Source organism: Rattus norvegicus, chromosome 1 (genome assembly GCF_021556685.1).
Source record: "Rattus norvegicus strain SHRSP/BbbUtx chromosome 1, alternate assembly SHRSP_T2T, whole genome shotgun sequence".
Classification (NCBI taxonomy): Eukaryota; Metazoa; Chordata; class Mammalia; order Rodentia; family Muridae; genus Rattus; species Rattus norvegicus.
In genome coordinates, this window is record NC_141534.1 from 237,268,309 (window position 1) to 237,277,287 (window position 8,979).

At 43.4% G+C, this 8,979-nt stretch overlaps 1 long non-coding RNA gene across 2 annotated transcripts; it reads left to right on the plus strand.

Moving 5' to 3' along the window:
* Positions 1-1,659: 1,659 nt before the first annotated feature.
* On the plus strand, positions 1,660-8,242 carry LOC147997086 (uncharacterized). 2 transcript variants are annotated; one of them, XR_015653141.1, is made up of 3 exons: positions 1,660-1,762; positions 3,183-3,302; positions 4,420-8,242. It is a non-coding gene; the product is annotated as an uncharacterized LOC147997086 (long non-coding RNA). The 2 variants fall into 2 exon arrangements; XR_015653140.1 differs by having other exon boundaries at positions 1,684-1,762; positions 3,156-3,302.
* The last annotated feature ends 737 nt before the right edge of the window (positions 8,243-8,979 follow it).

Sequence of the window (8,979 nt, forward strand, 5' to 3'; positions counted from 1 at the left end):
AGATCTCTGAGTCTGAGGCCAGCTTGATCTACAGAGCAAGTTCCAGGACAGCCAGGGCTATACAGAAAGACCCCGATTAAATGGACCAAACCAAATGAAAACAAAACAAAACAAAGATAGCAGCTTTGTAATTAGTAACCAGCAGTGTTAAGAAAGGTCCTCTGCCTGCTATGGATGTCCCTTACAAAGAGACTCTGCTGTTGTCCCTAGATAGCCATCAGGCTGCCACTGCAGAACTGCTGGGGGTAGGGCTCATAATCACAGGAGAGACTCTGGATCATTCCAGAGAGGGCATGGTTGGTGGACATGGGAGGTATGGAAAATGGCCAACTGCAGCAAGGGTAGAGAGAGGGAGGCTTTACTTATTTCAGGGTATCTCTAGACTTGACTGGGTACTATTACAGGCTCGGGGGCCACAGTGCATTTTTCATCATATTTTGAGAATAATTGAGTAGACAGTTAGGAAGGGTCTGCTACGACAATGACAGTGACGACTAATGACTTCCAGTCCTATGGATTGTTGAGTCGTTACGTTGTGAGCCACTGAGAAAAGGGCTGCCATTCTAACCGGAAGACACTATTGATTACAAGTACATCCTGCATCAATAGATGTACAAATGTGCAAGCAAAGAATCCTAGGTCCTATAAAATATGCAAATAAGTTAATTTATGGCACTGATTCCCAACTCCCTGTGAATACTGAACTGTATTCACAATTCTCAAAAATCTTTAGACTTTGTCTTATTTAATTCTTCAAATACTTACTGAATACACAATACTCTAAAACCCTTCAACATTGTCTTATTTAACTCTTACAAAAGTTTGATAGCTCATTCTCTAAAATAAATAAGTAAAAGTAACAAACCAAACACAGTGTTCTGTGTCTGTAGTGCTCACTAAGTCCCATGGTGCAAATACACCCAGATGGCCATGTTTGCCACCTCAGTAGGAAGCCAGCCACTGAACTTAGAGTAAGGAAGAAAAGCAGAAACGCAATCCCTTGCAACCAATGGCAATGGTCCCAGACACTGCTGGATACAAGGATGAAAATGAAAGGGTCAAGGCTCTACTTATAATTGTCGTGCCCATTTAGTGAGCCCCAAAAGACCACTAAAGAACCTGTTTCCAGTGCAATTGTTCTAGGGTCTCTTTATTACAAGTTCGAGTTCAGGCTTACTCACCGCCTACCCTGATGAAGCAGGACAGGTTGGTGAGGCAACCCTAAGCCCTCAGTGGGACATGGTTTTCTAAGAAATGGTGAGCAACTAAGGGGGTCTCTAGCCTGTCAAGCATCTCATTGAATGACTATTGTGAGTCAACAGGTGGGTGCTCTGAAGCAAAACCATGAGCCTTCAGGAACAGTCTGAAGTACATCTGAAACAATCAGACTAATCTTTGATTGACTGTTGCTAGGAAGTAGCTAGAGACTAACTCTGGGGTATGGGCTAAGGATGAGCCATGGGTCCTTCCTGGTACTTGGGTGCAGCTTCGATTCAGCTATAGGTTAGCGTTATCTTAAGATAAAGGCATTCCAAGAGAATCAGCTGGAGTTCAACACTAGAGAGCAAACCCTGTAGGTTGATGTCATTATGCAGGTGAAGGCAGACAAGATAAGATGAGGCCTGTCATTGGATGAGAAGGAAGGAGGCGGGAACAGAGGTTTTAGAAGGGAGAGGAAGAAGAGAGAAGAGGTGGGAGCGAGGAGAAAGCAGCTGAGAGAACATGGCGGCAGATGCTAAGATTCTTCTCTGCATAGTTACAGGTGGTTATAACTATTCTTAAGGAATGGGTGTGTACAGGATTTTGTGTTGTTTAGATGGACAAATTATCTTCTCAATTGGATTGGAGGATATTGTGTGATGTGTTTTTTCATATGGTGACTTAATTGAGTTCAAGAGAATATATGGTGGCAGGATGCGCTGGGTCCGCTACAGAACTGGGATGTGTATGCCTAGTATGGTGGAAACCAGCCCAGAGAGCTGTGAATGAGGGTGGGGCAGCCTGACAGGGTGCCATGTTGGAATGGCTTTCTGACTACCCAGGTCAGGAAGTAGATGGGGACGGCATGGAGCTGCTAGTTCCAATGGAGAGTGTGACTGCCAAGGTACGTATGTGCTGGACCCGATGTGTGCCTTTTGTATTTTTTACTGCAGTAGTACCCAACTGTTATTGCCATACACAGGGTCAAAACTGAGGTTTAGGGAGGTGACATAATCTTCTCAGGACTATATAGCTGGTAAATTGAACTTGGTACCTCTTTGTCTCCTTATGAAACCGTCAGTTTCAGTGGCAGGTGGGGAAGGATGACTACTCCGTATTTTACTGAGAAATCAAGATCAGCTGACCTCTTGTGGGCCTGCAACGTCCTTGAGGATCATGGGGACAACTGAGCTCAGTTCTACTGGCTCCCTGCTCTCTTTCGTCCATGGATATATTTGTTCTTTTGTTTTACTTCAGTGTAGCAAATGTCTTGGAGCATTTTCAACAGACAAAGCATTATCTGAGGCACCATCTACTTGGCTTCCCAAGGGCATGGGAAGTCACCCCTCCCTTTCACTTCCCTGGGAGGGGAGAAGAACTGCTTCGTTTATATTGGACCTGTCAAAAGTACACGAAATTGCCTATGAAAAATGCGAAGCCTAAATCAGGATTCTGTTTGTATTGGGGTAAAATAATAGATCATTTTTAACTCAAGGAAGAAAATTAAAATCTACCACCATACACTCTTCTCTTTTCTCCAGAACATTTTAATTAAACTCCACAGTAGAAGACAGGATAAAGATGGCATCTCTCTGAATTTTTTTATTATCCATCCCCTTGGGATGAGTGTGTGATTAGATTGATTGGATTTTTCGAGCCTGGGGAAGTGTTGTGAAGTTTGTGTTGTCCTGGAAAAGATGCTATCATTCATAGGATGAACTACCCAAGTGTGAAGTATGCTCTAGGATCCCTTCTGCAAATTTACTGTCCTGGGATGGAAATGACAATGTCTGTGCTCCTGCTGTTGCATGGATCTCATGCTCTGCTCCTGGGGAGTAGATTGTATCCAGATGGGTCTGTCACTGCCTGTACCAAGAGCATGCTCCACGTTTAATCAGTTTCTTTGCAGCCATGCCCTGTGTCCTTTTGATGCACTTAGCTATTCCTCCATGTAGGTTCTCAGTGGCCCAATCTGATTGTAGGAACACTACCAGCACAGCCACATGAGGAACTCTTCAATGGAAGTAGTCATACCCTGAAATGGTGCCAAGTTACAGGCAGCTTTGCATAAACCAACGTGGCTTTGGAGACAAGGTGAACCGGTGAGTGGGAGAAAGAGACTTGGTGGCATTTGTAGAATCCCAGCTATTGTAGACAGTGACATTAATGTGCCTTGCTTTGGTGACAGTCATTTCAGTTTGGGATCACAGTACTTTAATGTAGATTTGGCTTTTGGTCTTTACTAGTCTCTGCTGGTAAGCTGTGGCTAAGGACCTCAGAGGTAGCTGTACACTTCTGAAGGCAGATTTATCCAGTTCTACCAAAGGAATGTATTGGATCACATGGCCATGCAGTTCACCTCCAAACTGGAAATTCAACTTTAGTTGGAAACTGGCCTAGTAGGAGAACAAAGGCCACACAGAAGTTCCTAAGAAGAGAGTAGTTCTTTCCAGGAGCCGTGGGCCATTTCAACCATGCAGGCTTGCAGGTTCAGCAAGGAGGCTGAGTGCAAAATGAAACATTGGGTTTCTCTATCAATTATTTGTCCCACTAACACACAAACTTGGTTTAAGAGGAAAGAGGGTAGACTGAGCTGAGACATTATACTTACACATAGTCCCAAATACAAAGAGGACTTATCATTCATTCTGTTTCTCTTTGTTCTATATTTTCTATGGAAAAATGCATGAAATTTATTTACTTATTCACCTCTCTCTCTCTCTCTCTCTCTCTCTCTCTCTCTCTCTCTCTCTCTCTCTCTCTCCCTATCTTCGAGACAGGATCTTTCTCTGTAGTCTTGGCTATGCTGGAACTTACTATGTAGATTAAGCTAGCCAGGAATTCACAGAGGTCTGTCTGGCCTTGCCTCCCAAATACTAGGGTTAAAGGTGTGTGCCACCATACCCCGTTTGGGAGACCTTTGTCTTTCAACTGCCTTCTAATCTCTTGACCTTACATTTGAGTTATTGGATGTTTGTCTTTGTGTTCAGCAATGTGCAGTAAATGCTCAGTGATGCATAGTCCAGCAGAACCTCTGCTCTTGAGACACCCACACAATGACATATAGCACACAGTGACATATAGCACAGCAGAAGAGGGAGAGGAACTCCTGAGGAGACATCACTTTCACGTGATGACAGGTGGCAAGCCGTGGCTAGTTTTTGTTTGTTATTTTTTGTTTTTTCTTACTTTTCTTCCTCTATTTTCACTCTCTTGAAGGAGGAGCAGAATCTAGATGGATGACCCTAAGTGAAGAACATGAAGGATTCCAGGAAACTGAATAGTGAGAGCCACAGCGGCCTGACTAACTGGAGCAGCCAGATTTTGAAATTGGTGCTGCAATTTCCAAACAGGCATTCGTAGACTCCGCCAAATCATCCTGTTGCTTCTACTGCCTTCTCTGTGTCTCACACTCAGCATAGCTCTCAACTTCCAGCCCTTTCTGATAAGTGCTCAACTCCATGCTGTACTCTGGTTCTCCCTAACTACTGTTCAGTCACCACTTCCTGAACCACACAACAGCCTCTGCAATGTGGATACTCTGATTTTCCAGGCAAGCAGAAAGGGGAAGGGAAAGGAAGTGCCCCTGTGTGAACGCCAAGTAGGTGGCACGGTCTCAGGCAAACTCAGGTTCGTTGGCATTCAGAACCTGGGCTCTCCTCTTGGAGTTTTGCAGAATGTGGGGGTTGTGACAGGGGAAGTGACAGATGCCAGCATGCCCAGAGGACTTTCTTCAATGCTTACTTGGATGATAAGCTTCCTTTGTTGGAGTTTCTATAGATCTTAGATGCCTTGTCATGGAACAGCTTCTCTCTCTCTCTCTCTCTCTCTCTCTCTCTCTCTCTCTCTCTCTTTCTTTCTTTCTTTCTTTCATAATTTTATTTTTCTTGGATATTTTATGTATTTATATTTCAAATGTTATTCCCTCCCCTACCATTACTCCCACCCTTTCCCCCCTTCTTCTATGAGAATGCTCCCATTTCCACCCACCCACCCCAACCTCAACACCCTGGCATTACCCTACATTGGGGAAACGAGCCTTCACAGGACCAAGGGCTTCTCTTCTGATTGATGCTAGACAATGCCATCCTCTACATTCCTCATGGGTCCCTCCATGTGTACTCATTGGTTGGTGGTTTAGTACCTGGGGGCTCTGGTGCGATTTGGTTGGTTGATCTTGTTATTCTTCCCGTCAGTTCCTTCAGTCTTTTCTCTAACTCCTCCATTGGGGTCCCCTTGATCAGTACAATGGTTAGCTGCAACCATCTTCATCTGTATTAGTAAGGCTCTGGCAGAGCCTCTCAGGAGACACGCATATCTGGCTCCTGTCAGCAAGTGCACTGGTGATCCATCCCATATGCTGCCACCAAATTCAATCACTGTTGCTGACGGCACAGTTTCTACTCCAGCCTCTTAGAGTCCAGAGGGCCCAGGCTGAAGTGATTGTTTCTTGTTCTTGCCAGCTGTGTCTCCTGAGGCTGGAGGCCACAGATGAGCATCTTTTTGACCAGATCATAGTATCTCAGCCATCTGTCCCACAAAGCAAGCACCCTTGGAGGTCCAAGAGGCTTGATCTTTGGGAAGATGACATTCTTTTGTTTGGGCAATCAATACATTTGGAAAGGTTGAAGAGATCAAATTTGAGTATATCCTTGGATGAAAATGTATGACAAAGTTGTTTTTTTTTAATAGAATGGAGGTTTAATTTTTAATTTTATTGAAAATACTTTTTTTATATAATATATTCTGATTGCAGTTTCCCCTCCCTCTACTCCTTCCAGTTCCTCCCCATTTCCCTTCCCCTATGGATCTAACCCCTTTCTGTCTCTCATTAGAAAATAAACAGGCTTCTAAGGGATGATAATAAAATAAAATATAATAAGAGAAAACAAAAGTAAACATATTGGAATAGGACAAAACAGACAAAAGGAAAAGAGCCAAAGAAAGGGCATAAAAGACACAGAGACCCATTTATTCTCATGCTCAGGAATCTCATTAAAAACACAAAACCCAAATCCATAATATAGACATAAGGAACCTGTAGAAGAAAGGGAGAGTGAGAGGGAGAGGGGAAGGGAGAGGAGAAGACAGGGAGGAGAAGGGAAGGGGTGAGGGGAGGGAGGGGGAGGGAGAGACAGAGACAGAGTCACAGAAAAATTAAAAAAAAAATAAAAGTTAAAAAAGATGAAATTGAAAACAAAAGAAAACAAAAAGTCCTGAGATGACATCATGAAACAACAAACTTCTTCCAAACATGCCATTGAGTTCATTTTTCTGTTGGCCATCTACTGTGGGGTATGAAATCAACCCTTTAGAGTAGTTTGTTTCCCCCAGTGAGACTCCCTTGGAGAAAACTAAATTTTCATTTGCAAGTGGTTATCAGTTGGAGACAACATCTGGGTTAGGGACTGGGGACATGTGTCCACTTCTTTCAGCTCTAGGAACCCATGTAGCACAGACTCCTGAGGCCCTGTGCATGCTGCCTGTTTCTATGTGTTCATATGTACACTGGCGCCTGTTGTGTTTAAAAGGCCTGTTTCTTTGGTGTTCTTCATCCACTATGGCCCTATATGATTTCTGCCTCATCTACAGGATCCCCTAAGCCCCAAGGTGAAGGATTTGCTGGAGACATCTTGTTTAGGGCCTCAAGGTCTCTCACTCTCTGCCTATTGTCTGGCTATGAGTCTCTTTATTTGTTCTCATCTGCAGCAGGAGGAAGCTTCTCCAATGATGGTCAGGCAAGGCACTAATCTATGAGTACAGCATAATGTCTACATTTATACATGGAATGTTACACAGTTGTTAAAAATATGAAATTCGCAGTAAATGGTTAGAACTAGAAAAAAATTATCCAGAGTGAGGTAATCCTGGCCCAGAAAGACAATTAGGGTATGTATTCACTTACATGTGGATATTAGCTGTTAAGTCAATGGTAAGCAAGCTATGATCCACAGAGTAACAGAAGTTAGGTACAGAGTAAGGGATTGGAGGGAAAGGATAGATCTCCCTGGAAAAAGGAAATAGAGATAGTTATGGATGGATGCAGTGTCAGGGAGGGAGAGAGAAGAGACAGATGAAAGATAACAGAGGGAGAGACAGCTAAAACTAGGGGCCATTTGAGGGGTGGTGTGGCAGTCTAATTCAGTAGAAACTAACTAAAACATACACATAAATGAAGGTGATCTAAATGGAATCACCAAACAACAGGGAAGGCAGAGCCTCAACTGGACATTTCTCATCATCAAATGAAGACTTCCGAGAATAGTTTAATATCAATGGAGTTGTTGGCCAAAGAGGTCCCTTGGAAATCCTCAAAGAATCCAGGTTATTTCTAACATTATTGATTGCTCTCTGCAAACTTTCAGCATGGCCCTAGTGCTGAAGCCATCACTTATACAACTCATTGAACATAGAGAATCCCAGCTGGTGCCTACATAGAACCTTTATCCCTACATGCTAATGCTCATGGTACCAGAAGGTACTCTGCCCACTAGCAAAAGAGAACCATCAACATCAACCCAGCTACAAACCCTTTGATCTATAATGGCATCCTGCCTATAAGATATGGTAATTTAATAATGGCACAATATTTGTGGGAGTAACCAACCAATAACTGACTTAAGACCCACTCCATGAGCTGGAACCCATACTGACATGCTTGGGTGACCAAGAACCTGAGACTAGAAAGCCAGGGGACCTAGGGTAAAGTCACATGCTACTGTTATCCTAAAGAATGTAGCAATGAAATGACTCCTAATGATATTCTGCTATACTTATAGAAGGGAGGCTTAAACACGTTATGTAGATGACTCTGTAGGCACTGCTGGAGTAGAACCCTGGGGGACAGTGACTTTTTTTTTAGATCATATGGAAAAGAGGCAGAAGCACTTTTACTGCCAAGACAGGTGACAGGGATGGTGAGAGAAAAGCCAAGGGCATATTACAGTAGTCTTGATGGATGTCAGCCCAAAATCTAACTCAATATTTGGATGCTATAAATTGTATTAAGAAATATAAGACCAAATAAACCTCTGGGACTGTTTGTGAGTGATTCAAGATGGCTGAGCTTAAACTGCTGTTGATAAAATAGATGGAGGCAGAATAATGGTGTTAGCAATTTGACAACATTCTAATAAATCAGGCGCAAACTTACATTAACTTCAAAAGTCTTGCCAGAGCCCACAGGTTGAGTGTGGCTGAGGTTGGTGGCTCAGGTGGAAATGGAGACCAGACATGGACTCACAATTGTATCTCCAGGAGGTGTGTATGTGGTGATTTGGGGACGATGTCTTCTCTGACTATCTGCATCACTATAGAAATTGCCATCTCGCCTAGGCGCTCTGTTTCATTACTACTTAGTATGGAAACAGCCCGTCTGTCTCAGGTTTTATTGCTGTGAGAAGATGACCAAAAGCAACTTGGAGAAGACAGAGTTTATTTCAGCTTACAAGCATCAGGTAACACTCCATCACTCAGTATAGTCATGGGAGAAACCCAGAAGGGGAACCGAATCAGAGACCATGGAGGAGTGCTTCTTATCGGCTTGCTCTCCATGACTTGCTTAACCAGCTTTCTTATACAACCCAGAACCAGCAGCTTAGGAGCAGCACCACATACAACAGGCTGTAGCCTCCCACATCCATGACTAATTAAGAAAATGCACCACTTGCCTATGTGCCAATCTTATGGGTGTATTTTTCTCAGAAGTGGTTCCCTCTTTTTGGATAACACCAACTTATGTGTCAGGTTGACAATAAAAAGCCAGGACATCATTCATCT